We start from the raw sequence: 20,833 nt of genomic DNA on the forward strand, positions 1-20,833 counted from the left end.
CTCGTATTCTAAATATGACCCCAACCAAGAAAGTGGAACGAACACCTCATGAGATGTGGTTTGGAAAACCTCCATCTATATCATACTTAAAGGTATGGGGGTGTGAAGCTTACCCTAAGTATTACGTCCCCAATAAGTTGAATGCTCGATCCACGAAGTGTATCTTCATAGGATATCCCAAGGATGATATGGGATACTATTTCTACGATCCAACCGAGCAAAATGTATTTGTTGCTCGAAAGGCTGAATTCCTTGAAACTAAGTTCCTAACGGAAGGAAATAGTGAAAGGAAGATAGATCTTGAGGAGGCTCAAGATCAAGTAGATGATACACAATTGGTTAACACTAGCACTCAACATGAAAATGTTGAGAATGATCAAATGGATGATCAAAATACACAAGACGTTCACAGATCTGGTAGGATTAGTAATCCTCCTGAGTGATATGGGTTTCTCATGGATGGTTGCTATGTGGTTGATTTGGATGAACCAACAAACTACCAAGATGCTTTATCAAGGATTGATAAAGATAAATGGCAGGAAGCCATGAATGCTGAGATGCAATCCATGTATGACAACCAAGTTTGGGAACTAGTTGTACAACCTGCTAACTCCAAGTTAGTTGATTGTAAATGGATTTTCAAGATGAAAATCGATATGCATGGAAACTTAAATACATATAAAGCTAGACTTGTAGCAAAAGGTTTCACTCAAACTCAAGGGGTTGACTATGATGAAACTTTTTCGCCTGTGGCAATGCTAAAGTCTATTAGGATATTATTTGCCATTGGTGCTCATTATGATTATGAAATATGGCAAATGGATGTCAAGACCGCTTTCCTAAATGGATATCTTGAGGAAGATGTCTATATGGTTCAACCTGAAGGTTTTGTCTATCCAAAACATCCTAACAAAGTATGTAAGTTAAAGTAGTCAATCTACGGATTGAAACAAGCATCTAGAATGTGGAACCATCGTTTTAGTGAGGAAGCTAAGAAATTTGGCTTCATTAAAAATGGTGATGAAGCTTGTGTATACAAGAAAGCTAGTGGGAGCACTATCATGTTCCTTGTATTATATGTGGATGATATATTATTATTTGGGAATGATATCCCGACAATGCAAGGAGTTAAAACTTGGCTAAAAGACTGCTTCTCCATTAAGGATCTTGAAGAAGCACAATACATTTTGGGGATTAGGATCTACAGGGATAGATCCAAGAAATTGATAGGTTTGAATCAAAGTGCATACATCGAAAAGATCTTGAAAAGGTTCAAGATGGAGAACTCTAAAAAGGGTTTGGTACCTATTCAAAGAGGAACGCTCCTTAGTTCATCTCAGTGTCCCACCACGAAAGATGAACAGGAGATAATGAAGAAAATCCCATATGCGTCTGCTATTGGGTCAATCATGTATGCAATGATATGCACTAGACCGGATGTGTCATGCGCTCTTAGCCTGACAAGTAGATACCAGAATAACCCAGGAAACAGTCATTGGATTGCTGTTAAAAGTATATTGAAATACCTTAGGAGGACTAAGGATATGTTTCTTATATACGGGTCTGGTGAGGAGGAACTCGCTGTAAAAGGTTACGTGGACGCGAGTTTCCAAACTGATCGAGATGATTCTCGATCACAATCCGGTTATGTCTTCACGTTAAATGGAGGAGCAGTCTCTTGGAAGAGTTCAAAACAGGATGTTGTTGCTTTATCCACTACAGAGTCAGAGTACATCGCCGCATCATTGGCAGCTCAGGAAGCTGCATGGATGAAGAAATTCATCGACGACTTAGGAGTAGTGCCTTCCATTCAGGACCCTCTTGAGATCTTTTGTGACAACGAGGGTGCGATTGCTCAAATCAAGGAACCTCGTGCTCACCAAAAGACCCCTCACATTGAGCGGAGATTCAACTACATAAGGGATGAAGTTGAAAAGGGAAAGATATGTATTCGCAAAGTTCACATAGATCTTAATATAGCGGATCCTCTCACGAAGCTCTTACATGGATCAAAACATGCAGGACATGTTTGTGCATTAGGGCTTCGATATTCTAGTGATTGGTCATGATCTGTTTTAAGTATTGTAATGGAATGAAATTGTTCAAACTCATTAATATAATTATGGTATTAATTTATTTTGAGTTATGTTCCTATTTTGCATATTTTATCCATGAATAAGTAATTATTCTAAATTTCGTAGTCGATTACATTTGTGGGAACGAGTGTGAGGTTTAGACTATTATGAACTTGGATTGGTATACATTCAGGTTGAATGTGGGGCAAGGTTGCTACCAAGGTTCATAGATATTTATGGGATATAAATATCGGAAGACCCGCTCTCAAGACTTGCTGAATAGAGCCTTTGTGGTTGATCACATGTAATCTTGAGTAAAGGCGAATATCATTATATCCTTTGACCTGAGATACATATTAGGTTCCGATATTCACCGAGTACTGTGCCTTGATTCTTTCCTTCGCTATTCTGAAATATGGTAGTTCATAAGGAAGAGCTCAGGTACAATGCAAGGTACATATTAGGACGTATGTAGTCAAGATGGAATTTGTCCCTCTTATTCATTGAGAGTCAGATGTCTAAGGCCTGATAAAGTTAAATCTAGAAGAGAGTGATCAATCTGTGTCTCTTGGATTTAACATGACATCTAGGACGAAAGGAAATAATGAAAGATTCACCTATTCATATTCGAGATGGGAACTTGAAAGGGATGATGTTATTGAATGGCACAAAGTCATAACATGTTGGGGGTGATGGACGGTCTTTAGGTGGTATCCATCACTTGCATTAATTTCTTATGTTTCTCGTGCAAGTGAGAGATTGAAGGTATTTCGTATGCCCGAGAGACATATTAAATTAATGTGGCTAACATGTTATGATCCAAGTCGGGTCATACCCTATAACAAGCTTACCGACACCTTATATGTGTTTATCTTATCGATTGGTTCGTTAAATAAATACGCGACACTTGGATTTCAGAAAATCGGTTTTCTGAAATATTATTACTTGAGATAAATTATTTGGATAATTTATATATATAATTATTTATAGGTTTAAATAATTAAAATGTGTTATATTTTATAAAAGGATTTATAAAATTATGCAAGTAACAAGTACATGGGATTGTTTATAACAAATAATGTTATATGATAAGAAAAACATTTTTTTTTTAAACACCCATGAGGGTGACGGTTTGGAGAGCCCAAGACTCACCCATGACTTATTTTATTGTTACTTTCAAAGACACATTTCCAAGGAGCATGCTTGTGGTTTTACCAAGTTATTCCTTGACTCAAATAAAAGGTATACACATGCATATACATGAGGGACTTCAAGAAAACTGCACTAGTTTTTTTTGCTGCTGATGTTTTGGCCGTAGGCCTTTGTGGACTCAAAGGTGGGTTCCAAACTTGTTGTGTAAGCTCAAATCAAGTGTCTAATTAAATCCTAACTAAAGTACTAGGTGTTGGTGTCAAGCTTGGGGTATAATCCCTTGAGGTTTCTCCATTAGAAGCTAGCATTCATCATCATCTTTCATTGTTGCTGCTGGTCGAAATTTCCAGTAGATAGAAGTGGGTTTCAAACTACTTTAACAAGGTGGTTAAGGTTCTAGAGTCTAGTCACAATCAAGGGTGGTGTTGGAGCATCAAAGGTTTGGAGTTTAACTCACTTGAAGCTTCAAGTTGGAGGCTATTTTGCCTTTATCTTCATCAACTTTCTGCACTTTTGAGCAGCCCTCAAACTTGGTTTTGAGGAGGTATAAATCACTTCCTTTCTTGTTAATTTGTAAGCATGATTTCACAACTTGATCCAATTGGGATTTAACTTTAAAATTGGTTTAAAGATTAACAAGTTTAATTGGTAATTACACGCTTCCGTTTATTATGATTCTTAAAATGTTTTAAGAGTTTCAAACTTGTTAAAATTCCAACAATTGCAACGTATGAGACTACAACGATTTCATATTTAAAGTTTGTAGACTGCACTGTGTCCTATTTCAAATGTTTATAGACAATATCATATCAAGTTTCAAATGTTCATAGACAATACTATGTCAAGTTTTATTTCTTTCGTTTGTAACCACAGTTTTAAGTAACGTAAAATAGTATCTTAAAACATTATTTAGAAAAATAGATCATTTGCATTTGACCAAGAGATTTCAATAAGCACAACCCGAGCGTTGCAAAAATGTACATACATCCATGAGCACTTGAATACTAGCATAAAGACCTGTGTATAGTATACAATACACTTATCCTTTTCCCCATAAATCGTATACACTTGTTTGAATGTACATATAGTTCAAAGTAAATGCACCACAATTATAGTAGGGTGAGGTTTGTCTAACCTAACGGATCCGTCCATCTAATTTATGCTTACCCGAAGGTAATTAAAGCCTTCAAGCTATGGACTTTGTGAACAATAACTTAACATGTATAATAGTACTCGTGTCAATAGTAAAAGCATTTGTAGTATTGTACAAGTAATCAACGTGCATTCTCATCCTAGAAAACATGTAAAAAGCGGGATTGTAGACTCACCTTTGAAATGCTTGGTATGAAAAGTAAGCAAAAATAGCTTGTACGGTTTACGGCCGAGTAATGCAACCTAGATATACGTACTTAGGTTTATCAATAATTGTACCTTATAAAATAGTTATTTCATAGAGTAAGTTGTCCTATTGCTCAGACCAATGCGTTTCAATGTAAAAGTCAACACATAGTCAACTAGTTCATGCAAGTCAACAAAAGTCAACCAAGGTCAAACAAAAGTCAAACTTGGTCAAAGTGGTCAACTATAGTCAACACATCTGTAGGTTCATGTCAATGTTGGTCAAATAGTCAAACTTGGTTCATATCATTCATTTCAGTTTCAGTATCAAGTTTCATCGATTTCTGATTTTGTTGTCATACCGTGTGTTAAGTAGTGTACAACTAAAGACATATATGAACATATGACAATCAAGTTTCACTCATGACATGTTATTGATCAGTATGTAATCCAAATTCATTCGCAAGTTCAAAGTTGATCAGTATGTCCTTAGCATGAAGTACATAATCGCATTCACAATACACATTGCAAGAAATCAGTTTTAATCTGCGCATCCGTTTTAAATTGCTCATAACCGGAGCTAGGAGCATGAAAATCAAGCAAGGTTAGTGGATAAATTTCAAGGAAAAGTCAAACTAACACATATAAGAAGATGAGGTGATTTAGTTTAGCCAATTGGTACAGTTTATTCCGGCATGTCAGACGTTCTGTTTCAGTCCAATTCAGTAGTTATCAAATATTTGGTCTCATTGTGCATAATGTATCAGGTTACAAGGTTTGACATAAACTAGAATTTTATCCCATAACATATAAAGAGTAATTATCCAGAAGTTCAAGTCCTTAAACTATCCACAACTCAACTAATAGAGCTAAAGGTGCATACTTAATAGATTCGGACAGAATTCAGGTTGTCATTTTGACACGCACATTACGCAAGCTATACAAGTCCAATTATCACAAGGCCTAGATGAAAAGTTATCTTCAACATATGGATTTTACAGAAATGCAAATACTTGGTTCAAGAACACATTTCAAATTGATTTTAGAATCTGTTTTAAGCTACCGAGTAAACAAGTTTTACCAAGAACAATCATTTAGACATAAATAGAGTTTTACAACTCCAAATAGCATGATATCCTAGTCCAAATTGAATTTTTTTAAATTATCTACACATTGGAAATAAGTTCATTACTCATTTGTCCAGAATTCGAATTATATCACATATTTGTAACAAAACTTCAATTAAACATATCTTGCACACGGTAAGGAAAATACTCAATTCCAAAGCCTAAAATTATTAGTTTTTCGAGAGGATTCTGAATATGTAATAATATTTAACATTCAACAAGTTCAAGTTTCTGCAATCATACAAATCAAATTCGGGTTTAACCCTAAACATATCAAACAAACAAATTAATGCATGCAAATTAGTTATATCAACGCGTAGAGGATAACGAGAATTACAATCTTTGTGTTGAAGGTATAAGCTAAAAATTAAAATTGATTGGTGATTGTATGGAGATGGTGGTCGATGAAGGGAAGCAGGAGGAGAAGAACTGGTGACTGAATTAGGTTTAGGGGATATTGTGTAGTAATTGTTGATCACTAGTAATTTAGATTAGGCCTAAATACATTAATAACAAGCAAAAGCCTAAAACAAGAAAAATTTAGGGGGGGGGGGGGGCGTGGGGTGGTCGGCCGAACATGGCCCACAAGGGATTCCCGGGCTCGTATTGTCCAAATCCTTGTACTCGTAGTCCGTTTCAACTGTTGTTTAAACAACCGAAGTCCTGGAACGCTAAACCGATCGTTAAAACGCAACCAAGTAATTTAATTTATTAAAATAATTAATAAATTAAATATTTTTTAAAGTCAATAATTATTAAAATAAGCCCGAGCGTTTCGTTACTCGAAAAATAGTTTTTGCAGTTATTCAAAACGTTTCGTTTTGATCGTATCTCATTATCCGAAATAAGTTTATCCATTAATATTAACCCATATTAATTCAAGTAATCCACCAGGGATCAAGTATGCATTTTATACACTTAAACACATATAAAGTTAAGTAGTCACCATCAAAATAATTAACAGACAGTTAACGGAAGTAACGGATGTAGTGACCCGAACTTTTCCATGTTTATATATATTAATTGAGATTGATATTTACATGACTAAATGTTTCCAACTTGTTAAGCAATCAAACTTGTTAAGACTTGATTAATTGAAATAGGTTTCATATAGACAATTGACCACCTAAGTTGACCGGTGATTCACGAACGTTAAAACTGGTAAAAACTATACGATGACATATATATGGTTATATATATAGTTAACATGATTTTATTATAAGTAGATATCTCATTAGGTATTTTAACAATGTGTTATATACATAAAAATTAGACTATTAAATTAAAAAACTCGAAAACGATATATATAACGATTATCGTTATAACAACGTCTTACTAGGTACATATGAATCATATTAAGATATTGATACACTTGGTTAATTATGTTAAATGATAGGTAAATATATCATTAAGTGTATTAACAATGAACTACATATGTAAAAATAAGACTACTAACTTAATGATTTCGAAACGAGACATATATGTAACGATTATCGTTGTAACAACATTTAACTGTATATATATATATCATACTAAGATATATTATATATCATAATATCATGATAATGTAACAATTTAACATCTCATTTGATATAATAAACAATGGGTTAACAACATTTAACAAGATCGTTAACCTAAAGGTTTCAAAACAACATTTACATGTAACGACGAACGATGACTTAACGACTCAGTTAAAATGTATATACATGTAGTGTTTTAATATGTATTCTTACACTTTTAAAGACTTCAATACACATATCAAAGTACTTGTAATTAACAAAAATGCTTACAATTACATCCTCGTTCAGTTTCATCAACAATTCTACTCGTATGCACCCGTATTCGTACTCGTACAATACACAGCTTTTAGATGTATGTACTATTGGTATATACACTCCAATGATCAGCTCTTAGTAGCCCATGTGAGTCACATAACACATGTGGGAACCATCATTTGGCAACTAGCATGAAATATCTCATAAAATTACAAAACTATTAGTAATCATTCATGACTTATTTACATGAAAACAAAATTACATATCCTTTATATCTAATCCATATACCAACGACCAAAAACACCTACAAACACATTCATTCTTCAATTTTTTTCATCTAATTGATCTCTCTCAAGTTTCATCTTCAAGTTCTAAGTGTTCTTCATAAATTCCATAAGTATAGTTTCATAAAAATCAAGAATACTTCCAAGTTTGCAAGTCTACTTTCAAGCTTTCTAATCCATTCCAAGTAATCATCTAAGATCAAGGAACCTTTGTTATTTATAGTAGGTTATCTTTCTAATTCAAGGTAATATTCATATTCAAACTTTGATTCAATTTCTACAACTATAACAATCTTATTTCGAGTGAAAATCTTACTTGAACTATTTTCGTGTCATGATTCTGCTTCAAGAACTTTCAAGCCATCCAAGGATCCTTTGAAGCTAGATCCATTTTTTTCATTTCCAGTAGTTTTATCCAGAAAACTTGAGGTAGTAATGATGTTCATGACATCATTCGATTCTTACATATAAAGCTATCTTATTCGAAGGTTTAAACTTGTAATCACTAGAACATAGTTTAGTTAATTCTAAACTTGTTCGCAAACAAAAGTTAATCCTTCTAACTTGACTTTTAAAATCAACTAAACACATGTTCTATATCTATATGATATGCTAACTTAATGATTTAAAACCTGGAAACATGATGAACACCATAAAATCGGATATACGCCGTCGTAGTGAAACCGGGGGTTGTTTTGGTTTAGATAATTAAAAACTATGATAAACTTTGATTTAAAAGTTGTTCTTTTAGGAAAATGATTTTTCATATGAACATGAAACTATATCCAAAAATCTTGTTTAAACTCAAAGTGAAAGTATGTTTTTCAAAATAGTCATCAAGATGTCGTTCTTTCGACGGAAATTACTACGTCTTTAGTAATTGGCATGTAACTTAAATTTCCGACTATAAACCTATAATTTTTCTGTTTAGATTCTTAAATTAGAGTTCAATATGAAACCATAGCAATTTGATTCACTCAAAACGGATTTAAAATGAAGAAGTTATGGGTAAAACAAGATTGGATATTTTTGATCTTTTTAGCTACGGGAAATGTTTAACAAATCTATACAAATAATATCCTAGCAAACTTATATTGTATTATACATGTATTCTAATATATTATGTAATCTTGGGATACCATAGACACGTATGCAAATGTTTTGACATATCATATCGACCCATGTATATATATTATTTGAAACAACCATAGACACTCTATATGCAGTAGTGTTGGAGTTAGCTATACAGGGTTGAGGTTGATTCCAAAAATATATATACTTTGAGTTGTGATCTAGCCTGAGACGTGTATACACTGGGTCGTGGATTGATTCAAGATAATATATATCGATTTATTTCTGTACATCTAATTGTGGACAACTAGTCGTAGGTTATTAACGAGGACAGCTGACTTAATACACTCAAATCTTTAAAACATAATAAAAATGGTTGTAATTATATTTTGATCATACTTTGATATATATGTACATATTTGTATAGGTTCGTGAATCAATCCGTGGCCAAATCTTATTTCCGAGGAAGGAAATATCTGTGAAAATGAGTTATAGTTCCACTTTTAAAATCTAATATTTTTGGGATAAGAATACATGCAGGTTTTATAAATGATTTACAAAATAGACACAAGTACGTGAAACTACATTCTATGGTTGAATTATCGAAATCGAATATGCCCCTTTTTATTAAGTCTGGTAATCTAAGAATTAGGGAACAGACACCCTAATTGACACGAATCCTAAAGATAGATCTATTGGGCCTAACAAACCTCATCCAAAGTACGGGATGCTTTAGTACTTCGAAATTTATATCATATCCGAAGGGTGTCCCGGAATGATGGGGATATTCTTATATATGCATCTTGTTAATGTCGGTTACCCGGTGTTCACCATATGAATGATTTTTATCTCTATGTATGGGATGTGTATTGAAATATGAAATCTTGTGGTCTATTGTTACGATTTGATATATATAGGTTAAACCTATAACTCACCAATATTTTTATTGACGTTTAAAGCATGTTTATTCTCAGGTGAATACTAAGAGCTTCCGCTGTTGCATACTAAAATAAGGACAAGATTTGGAGTCCATGTTTGTATGATATTGTGTAAAAACTGCATTCAAGAAACATATGTCGATGTAATATATTTCTATTGTAAACCATTATGTAATGGTCGTGTGTAAACAGTATATTTTAGATTATCATTATTTGATAATCTACGTAATGTTTTTAAAACCTTTATTGATAAAATAAAGGTTATGGTTGTTTTAAAAATGAATGCAGTCTTTGAAAAACGTCTCATATAGAGGTCAAAACCTCGCAACAAAATCAATTAATATGGAACGTTTATAATCAATATGAATGGGACATTTCAGTTGGTATCCGAGCGTTGGTCTTAGAGAACCAGAAAAATTTGCATTAGTGTGTCTTATCGAGTTTGTTAGGATGCATTAGTGAGTCTGGACTTTGACCGTGTTTTCTTTAAAAATGATTGCTTAACATTTTTGTTGGAAACTATATATTATTAACATGTAATTATTATGTGATATATTAATCTCTTAACATGTTTGATATTGTGTGATAGATGTCTACCTCTAGCACAAATCTCATTGACTCACCTAATAATAACGAAGAGTCGAATATATATTGGCAAGATTCACAAGTTCCCGAAGAACCGAAAGAAGAGGAAACGGAACCGGAAGAAGGGGAACCGGAAGAAGAAGAGGTTCCGGAGGGGGGAATAGTAGGAACCACAGAAAACTGGTCAAATAAAAGAAAATCCTCAACCAATGGACCAAAGTTAATAATGGTCAATGGTGTTTCCGTTAAGGAAGCAAAATATTAGAAAAATTACCAATTTTCCGATGAATTGGATCCTGATGAGGATTCCGATGATGTTATAGAAATTACCCCGACCCAATTTAATGAGGCAAAAGAAAATAATAAGGGAAAAGTCATCAAAATAGAGAAATCTGATTCCGACCCCGATGAACTTTATATGTACCGTCAACACCCGTATTTTCAATATCGTGACAATAACTCGGGAACCTCTAAACCACCAGGTTTTTCTAAACCAATGTGGAAAACGACGACTCGTATTAGAGGAACATCATATATCCCTAGAAGATTAGGAAAAAGAACCAAGTCCAAAGAAGAAGAAAATAGTGATTCAGATTAGAGGGGTGTGAGCATGTTGTGTAATAAATGTATTGTAGTGTGCTTGTACTTTTATGTTCTATGTAAAAATTGCTTGTATTGTTTGTTATTACGAATCTAATCCTTGTCTATTTTACAGTATAAAAACAAAATGGACGTTAAGGATAGACAACAGAATATTTTAGAAGACCTACCAGAGGATATGATTGAGGAAATCTTGTCTAGAGTCGGTCAGAATTCATCAGCACATTTAGTTATGGCGAAATTAACTTGTCAAACATTTGAAAGACTTTCCAGAAATGCCTTAGTTTATAAAAGGCTTTCCTTTGATAGTTGGGGTATATCATATTGGGGAGACTTAAGTTACGTCGTGTTTTCTTTAAAGCGTTAAATGCGGGGAACCCAAATGCAATTTTACGCTACGGGTTAAGAACCTATTTTGACTCAACATATCCCAACATAGGATTTCGTAAATTAGAAAGAGCTTCTAACATGCAACATAAAGAAGCATGTTATGCTTACGGGTTAGTGATGTTCGCTTCTTACCAAAGTGAGAAAAAGAACATCAGATTGCAGCTTTTAAATAAAACTTTCCCACAAGTGACGGATTCAGTAGTTGGGGTGAGAAACAAGGTTTTTAGATTATTACGGGGCTGTTGGACATTACAAAACCCTCGTACTTTTGACGGCATTACAACATGCTGCCTAGCTAATGGTCATAATGGTTATTTTCCACAAGACCAAAGATGGGAAGTCGTCTAGGTAAAACCAGAATGCATGACTTGTTTCTGGACTTATGAATTACGTGTCTTTATTTCCTTTGCCAAACAACTTGCGTATTAACTAGATTTATCTTCAAAACTGTCCTGTATCATAGTGTACTATATTTCATGTTATATGTAATATAGCGAAGTTGTAAGTTTGAAGAATATTTGTATGTGATATATTATTATAATCAGTTTTTCATATGGAATTGTAGTAGTTGAATTGTATATTAGCTACTAAGTATGAACTTAACGGGTAGGTAGTACCCGAATTTAAACTTATAAAATGCTAATATGAAGAAAAAGCTTTTATAAATGAGTTCATATTATGCTACGAGATACTATTGACTACTCTTAATATTCTGTATGATTAAATTGTTTCATTTAACTATTTTGAAGGAAATGACACCGACTACTCGACACACCTTGAATATGAGCGAAGAGGAATTTCGTGCCTTTCTTACTTCAAACATAGCCACAGTACAGGCCGTGCTACATACCAACAATAACTCTAAATCTAGCAATACAGCTAACAGCGCAAGAAATCGTGTAGGATGCTCCTACAAGGAATTCACTGCCTGCAAACCTTCAGAATTTGATGGGACCGAAGGACCAATCGGATTGAAACGGTAGACCGAGAAAGTTGAATCGGTGTTTGCCATAAGTAAATGTACTGAAGGAGACAAAGTGAAGTACGCTACGCATACCTTCACAGGTATTGCGTTAACATGGTGGAATACCTATCTAGAGCAAGTGGGACAAGATGCTGCTTACGCGCTACCGTGGTCAGCATTCAAGCACTTGATGAACGAGAAGTACCGTCCCAGAACCGAGGTCAATAATCTCAAGTCAGAACTTAGAGGGTTACGAACACAGGGATTCGATATTACTTCGTACGAAAGACGATTCACATAATTGTGCCTATTGTGTCTGAGAGCGTTCGAAGATGAGGAAGAGAAGATCGACGCGTTTGTGAAAGGGTTACCAGAGAGAATCCAAGAAGATATAAGTTCACACGAGCTTGCCTCCATACAAAAGGCATGTAGAATGGCTCACAAACTAGTGAACTAGATTGAGGGAAGAATTAAATAACAGGCGGCCGAAGAGGCCAACGTGAAGTTAGTCAAAAGAAAGTGGGAGGAAAACGGTGATAAGAGTCACCAAAACAACAACAACTATCCCAACAATCGCAACATCAATCGCAACTACAACAAACGGCACAACAACAACAACAACAACTACAACAATCATCCCAACAACAATAACAACCGCAACAACAACAACAATCAGAAGCAGCTATGCCAAAGGTGTGAAAAGTATCACTCGGGGTTCTGCACCAAATTTTGCAACAAGTGTAAAAGAAATGGTCATAGCGCGGCGAAGTGTGAGGTCTATAGACCAGGGGTTAACAGAACGAAAGGAACAAATGGTGTCGGAATGAGTAATGGCGGAGCAAGTAGTGTCAGAGCAAGTTATGCCAATGTAGTTTGTTATAAATGTGGAAAACCGGGCCACATTATTAGAAATTGCCCGAACCAGGAGAACACGAATGGACAAGGCCGCGGAAGAGTTTTCAATATTAATGCGGCAGAGGCACAGGAAGACTCAGAGCTTGTTACGGGTACGTTTCTTATTGAAAATAAATCTGCTTACGTTTTATTTGATTCGAGTGCGGATAGAAGCTCTATGAGTAGAGATTTTTGTGCTAAATTAAGTTGTCTATTGACACTGTTGGATAGTAAATTTTTACTCGAATTAGCAAACGGTAAATTAATTTCAGCAGATTATATATGCCGGAATCGAGAAATTAAACTGGGTAGCGAAATATTTAAGATTGATTTGATACTAGTAGAGTTAGGGAGTTTTGATGTAATAGTTGGCATGGACTGGCTGAAGGAGATGAAAGCTGAGATCGTATGTTACCAAAATGCAATTCGCATTGTACGAGAAGAAGGGGAACCCTTAATGGTGTACGGAGAAAAGAGCAACACGAAGCTACATCTTATTAGTAATTTGAAGGCACAAAAACTAATAAGAAAAGGTTGCTATGCTATTCTAGCACACGTCGAGAAAGTACAAACTGAAGAAAATAGCATCAATGATGTTCCCATCGCAAAAGAATTTCCCGATGTATTTCCGAAAGAATTACCGGGACTACCTCCACATCGATCTGTTAAATTTCAAATAGATCTTGTACCAGGAGCTGCACCAATAGCTCGTGCTCCTTACAGACTCGCACCCAGCGAGATGAAAGAACTGCAAAGCCAACTGCAAGAACTATTAGAACATGGTTTCATTCGACCAAGCACATCACCATGGGGAGGTCCTGTTTTGTTTGTCAAGAAGAAGGATGGTACATTTAGGTTGTGTATTGACTACACAGAGTTGAATAAACTTACCATCAAAAACCGTTATCCACTGCCGAGAATTGACGACTTATTTGATCAACTACAAGGCTCGTCGGTTTATTCGAAAATCGATTTACATTCTGGATATCATCAAATCCGAGTAAAGGAGGATGATATTCCAAAAACTGCTTTTAGGATGTGTTATGGTCATTACGAGTTTCTGGTTATGCTGTTTGGATTGACTAACGCACCAGCTGTGTTCATGGACCTTATGAACCGAGTGTGTGGGCCATATCTTGATAAGTTTGTCATTGTTTTCATTGATGACATACTTATTTACTCAAAGAATGATCAAGAGCACGAAGAACATTTAAGAAAAGTGCTAGAAGTATTGATGAAAGAAAAACTGTACGCTAAGTTTTCAAAGTGTGCATTTTGGTTGGAAGAAGTTCAATTCCTCGGTCACATAGTGAACAAAGAAGGTATCCAGGTGGACTCGGCATAGATCGAAACCGTTGAAAAGTGGGAAACCCCAAAAACTCCGAAGCATATACGTCAATTTTTAGGATTGGCTGGTTACTACAGAAGATTCATCCAAGATTTCTCTAAAATAGCAAAACATTTGACTGCATTAAAGCATAAAGGGAAGAAATTTGAATGGAAGGATGAACAAGAGAAGGCGTTTCAGTTATTCAATAAAAAGCTAACTACGGCACCTATATTGTCATTGCCTGAAGGGAATGATAATTTTGTGATTTATTGTGACGCATCAAAGCAAGGTCTCGGTTGTGTATTAATGCAACGAACGAAGGTGATTGCATATGCGTCTAGACAATTGAAGATTCACGAGTAAAATTATACAACTCACAATTTAGAATTGGGTGCTGTTGTTTTTGTATTAAAGACTTGGAGGCCTTATTTATATGGGGTCAAAAGTATTATATATACCGACCACAAAAGTCTCCAACATATATTTAATCAGAAGCAACTGAATATGAGACAACGCAGGTGGATTGAACTGTTGAATGATTATGATTTTGAGATTCGATACCACCCGGGGAAGGCGAATGTGGTAGTCGATGCTTTGAGTAGAAAGGACAGAGAACCTATACGGGTAAAAGCTATGAATATAATTATTCGTACTAACCTTACTACTCAAATAAAGGAGGCGCAACAGGGGGTTGTAAAAGAAGGAAAGTTGAAGAATGAGATACCCAAAGGATCAGAGAAACGTCTTAATATTCAAGAGGACAGAACCCGATATAGGGCTGATAGAATTTGGGTACCAAGGTTTGGAGATGTGAGAGAAATGGTACTTAAGGAAGCACATAAAACCAGATATTCAATACATCCCGGAGCGGGGAAGATGTATAAAGATCTCAAGAAACACTTTTGGTGGCCGGGTATGAAAGCCGATATTGCTAAATATGTAAGAGAATGTTTGACGTGTTCTAAGGTCAAAGCTGAACATCAGAAACCATCAGGTCTACTACAACAACCTGAAATCCCGGAATGGAAATGGGAAAACATTACCATGGATTTCATTACTAAATTGCCAAGGACTGCAAGTGGTTATGATACTATTTGGGTAATAGTTGATCGTCTCACCAAGTCAGCACACTTCCTGCCAATGAGAGAAGATGACAAAATGGATAAGTTGGTGCGATTGAATTTGAAGGAGGTTGTCTCCAGACATGGAATACCTGTCTCTATTATCAATGATATGGATGGTAGATTTGTTTCAAGGTTCTGGCAGACATTGCAACAAGCATTGGGGACTCATCTAGACATGAGTACTGCCTATCATCCACAAACTAATGGGCAGAGCGAAAGGATGATACAAATGCTTGAAGACATGCTACGAGCATGTGTTATTGATTTCGGAAACAGTTGGGATCGACACCTACCGTTAGCAGAATTTTCCTACAACAACAATTATCATTCTAGTATTGAGATGGTGCCGTTTGAGGCACTTTATGGTAGAAAGTGCAGGTCTCTGATTTGTTGGAATGAAGTGGGGGATAGACAGATTACGGGTCCGGAGATAATACAAGAAACTACCGAGAAAATCATCCAAATTCAACAACGATTGAAAACCGCCCAGAGTCGATAAAAGAGCTACGCGGACAGTAAAAGAAAAGATATAGAGTTTGAAATTAGAGAAATGGTCATGCTTAAGGTTTCACCTTGGAAAGGCATTTTTCGATTTGGTAAACGGGGGAAACTAAATCCAAGGTACATTGGACCATTCAAGATTATAGATCGTGTCGGACCAGTAGCTTACCAACTGGAGCTACCTCAACAACTCGCGGCTGTACATAACACTTTCACATCTCAAATTTGAAGAAATGTTTTGCTAAAGAAGATCTCACTATTCCGTTGGACGAAATCCAAATCAATGAAAAAATTCAATTCATTGAAGAACCCGTCGAAATAATGGATCGTGAGGTTAAGAGACTTAAGCAAAACAAGATACCGATTGTTAAGGTTCGATGGAATGCTCCTAGAGGACCCGAGTTCACCTGGGAGCATGAAAATCAGATGAAGAAGAAATACCCGCATCTATTTCCAGAAGATTCGTCAACACTTTCAACAGCTTAAAATTTCGGGATGAAATTTATTTAACGGGTAGGTACTGTAGTGACCCAAACTTTTCCATGTTTATATATATTAATTAAGATTGATATTTACATGAATAAATGTTTCCAACATGTTAAGCAATCAAACTTGTTAAGACTTGATTAATTGAAATAGGTTTCATATAGACAATTGACCACCTAAGTTGACCGGTGATTCACGAACGTTAAAACTGGTAAAAACTATACGATGACGTATATATGGTTATATATATAGTTAACATGATTTTATTATAAGTAGGTATCTCATTAGGTATTTTAACAATGTGTTATATACGTAAAAATGAGACTATTAAATTAAGAAACTCGAAAACGATATATATAACGATTATCATTATAACAACGTCTTACTAGGTACATATGAATCATATTAAGATATTGATACACTTGGTTAATTATGTTAAATGATAAGTAAATATATCATTAAGTGTATTAACAATGAACTACATATGTAAAAATAAGACTACTAACTTAATGATTTCGAAACGAGACATATATGTAACGATTATCGTTGTAACGACATTTAACTGTATATATATCATACTAAGATATATTATATATCATAATATCATGATAATTTAATAATTTAACATCTCATTTGATATAATAAACAATGGGTTTACAACATTTAACAAGATCGTTAACCTAAAGGTTTCAAAACAACATTTACATGTAACGACTAACGATGACTTAACAACTCAGTTAAAATGTATATACATGTAGTGTTTTAATATGTATTTTTACACTTTGAAAGACTTCAAGACACATATCAAAATACTTCTACTTAACAAAAATGCTTACAATTACATCCTCGTTCAGTTTCATCAACAATTCTACTCGTATGCACCCGTATTCGTACTCGTACAATACACAGCTTTTAGATGTATGTACTATTGGTATGTACACTCCAATGATCAGCTCTTAGTAGCCCATGTGAGTCACCTAACACATGTGGGAACCATCATTTGGCAACTAGCATGAAATATCTCATAAAATTACAAAAATATTAGTAATCATTCATTACTTATTTACATGAAAACAAAATTACATATCCTTTATATCTAATCCATATACCAACGACCAAAAACACCTACAAACACATTTATTCTTCAATTTTCTTCATCTAATTGATCTCTCTCAAGTTCCATCTTCAAGTTCTAAGTGTTCTTCATAAATTCCATAAGTATAGTTTCATAAAAATCAAGAATACTTCCAAGTTTGCAAGTCTACTTCCAAGCTTTCTAATCCATTCCAAGTAATCATCTAAGATCAAGGAACCTTTGTTATTTAAAGTAGGTTATCTTTCTAATTCAAGGTAATATTCATATTCAAGCTTTGATTCAATTTCTACAACTATAACAATCTTATTTCGAGTGAAAATCTTACTTGAACTGTTTTCGTGTCACGATTCTGATTCAAGAACTTTCAAGCCATCCAAGGATCCTTTGAAGCTAGATCCAGTTTTTTCATTTCCAGTAGTTTTATTCAGAAAACTTGAGGTAGTAATGATGTTCATGACATCATTCGATTCATACATATAAAGCTATCTTATTCGAAGGTTTAAACTTGTAATCACTAGAACATAATTTAGTTAATTCTAAACTTGTTCGCAAACAAAAGTTAATACTTATAACTTGACTTTTAAAATAAACTAAACACATGTTCTATATCTATATGATATGCTAACTTAATGATTTAAAACCTGGAAACACGATGAACACCATAAAATCGGATATACGCCGTCGTAGTGAAACCGGGGGCTGTTTTGGTTTGGATAATTAAAAACTATGATAAACTTTGATTTAAAAGTTGTTCTTCTGAGAAAATTATTTTTCATATGAACATGAAACTATATCCAAAAGTCTTGGTTAAACTCAAAGTGAAAGTATGTTTTTCAAAATGGTCATCAAGATGTCGTTCTTTCGACGGAAATGACTACCTCTTTAGTAATTGACATGTAACTTAAATTTCCGACTATAAACATATACTTTTTCTGTTTAGATTCTTAAATTAGAGTTCAATATGAAACCATAGCAATTTGATTCACTCAAAACGGATTTAAAATGAAGAAGTTATGGGTAAAACAAGATTGGATATTTTTGATCTTTTTAGCTACGGGAAATGTTTAACAAATCTATACAAATCATATCCTAGCTAACTTATATTGTATTATACATGTATTCTAATATATTATGTAATCTTGGGATACCATAGACATGTATGCAAATGTTTTGACATATCATATCGACCCATGTATATATATTATTTGGAACAACCATAGACACTCTATATGCAGTAATGTTGGAGTTAGCTATACAGGGTTGAGGTTGATTCCAAAAATATATATACTTTGAGTTGTGATCTAGCCTGAGACATATATACACTGGGTCGTGGATTGATTCAAGATAATATATATATATATATCGATTTATTTCTGTACATCTAACTGTGGACAACTAGTCGTAGGTTATTAACGAGGACAACTGACTTAATACACTCAAATCTTTAAAACATAATAAAAATGGTTGTAATTATATTTTGATCATACTTTAATATATATGTACATATTTGTATAGGTTCATGAATCGATCCGTGGCCAAGTCTTATTTCCGAGGAAGGAAATATCTGTGAAAGTGAGTTATAGTCCCACTATTAAAATCTAATATTTTTGGGATGAGAATACATGCAGGTTTTATAAATGATTTACAAAATAGACACAAGTACGTGAAACTACATTCTATGGTTGAATTATCGAAATCGAATATGCCCCTTTTTATTAAGTCTAGTAATCTAAGAATTAGGGAACAGACACCCTAATTGACGCGAATCCTAAAGATAGATCTATTGGGCCTAACAAACCCCATCCAAACTACCGGATGCTTTAGTACTTCAAAATTTATATCATATCCGAAGGGTGTCCCGGAATGATGGGGATATTCTTATATATGCATCTTGTTAATGTCGGTTACCAGGTGTTCACCATATGAATGATTTTTATCTCTATGTATGGGATGTGTATTGAAATATGAAATCTTGTGGTCTATTGTTACGATCTGATATATATAGGTTAAACCTATAACTCACTAACATTTTTGTTGACGTTTAAAGCATGTTTATTCTCAGGTGAATACTAAGAGCTTCCATTGTTGCATACTAAAATAAGGACAAGATTTGGAGTCCATGTTTGTATGATATTGTGTAAAAACTGCATTCAAGAAACATATGTCGATGTAATATATTTCTATTGTAAACCATTATGTAATGGTCGTGTGTAAACAGTATATTTTAGATTATCATTATTTGATAATCTACGTAATGTTTTTAAAACCTTTATTGATAAAATAAAGGTTATGGTTGTTTTAAAAATGAATGCAGTCTTTGAAAAACGTCTCATATAGAGGTCAAAACCTCGCAACGAAATCAATTAATATGGAACGTTTACGGAAAAAGTAGGGTTGTTACAGTGTTGCTATGCCTTCTTTTCTTTCATAATATTTTCAATGATAAATGGGAATTCATAATAATTATTTGAGATAAATACATAAGTTTTATTTTCAAAGATAACATGTTCTATATTGCCATGTTCTCGGATCAATCCTGGTTTTCTCCAGGGCACTAGTTGGGGGCGGGTTATTCAACTACGGGAGATGAACGCGTGGGTGATTAAGTCCTCTGGGTGATCCCAATCTGATTGAAAAAAATAAAAAAACATGTTCTATATTATTATTTTATATTCTATCAAGTTATAAACGCTTACACATTGAAGTCACTTTATATATACAAAGAGTTATGAACGGTTCTTTGTTTTTCTTTTTTCAGGTTATGTGAAAGGTTACATTTAAAGTTCAAATATGCATTTGTTGTTTGCTCTTCTTTAATGTGTTTTTATGTATTCAAAGTTTTATGACACATATAAAAAGATGTACTTAGCGTGAAAGGCTTGCCTGAGTAGTCATCGAGTTGCCCAATGAAGCACACAACCCGAGTTCAATTCTTGGCTATGCCAAATTGTTCAAAAAGGGAGTGTTACTAGAGGGTGCGCATAATGCGCAATTCACCCGGCAACATGTCTCGCGCTCTGGGGGTTTGATTTCTCGAGGTTTTACCTTCTATGCGGGAGCCAATGTGCTCGTTCATAGGAGGGTTTCCTCGCTTAAGATTTAA

This window comes from Rutidosis leptorrhynchoides, chromosome 10 (assembly GCF_046630445.1).
Source record: "Rutidosis leptorrhynchoides isolate AG116_Rl617_1_P2 chromosome 10, CSIRO_AGI_Rlap_v1, whole genome shotgun sequence".
Lineage (NCBI taxonomy): Eukaryota > Viridiplantae > Streptophyta > Magnoliopsida > Asterales > Asteraceae > Rutidosis > Rutidosis leptorrhynchoides.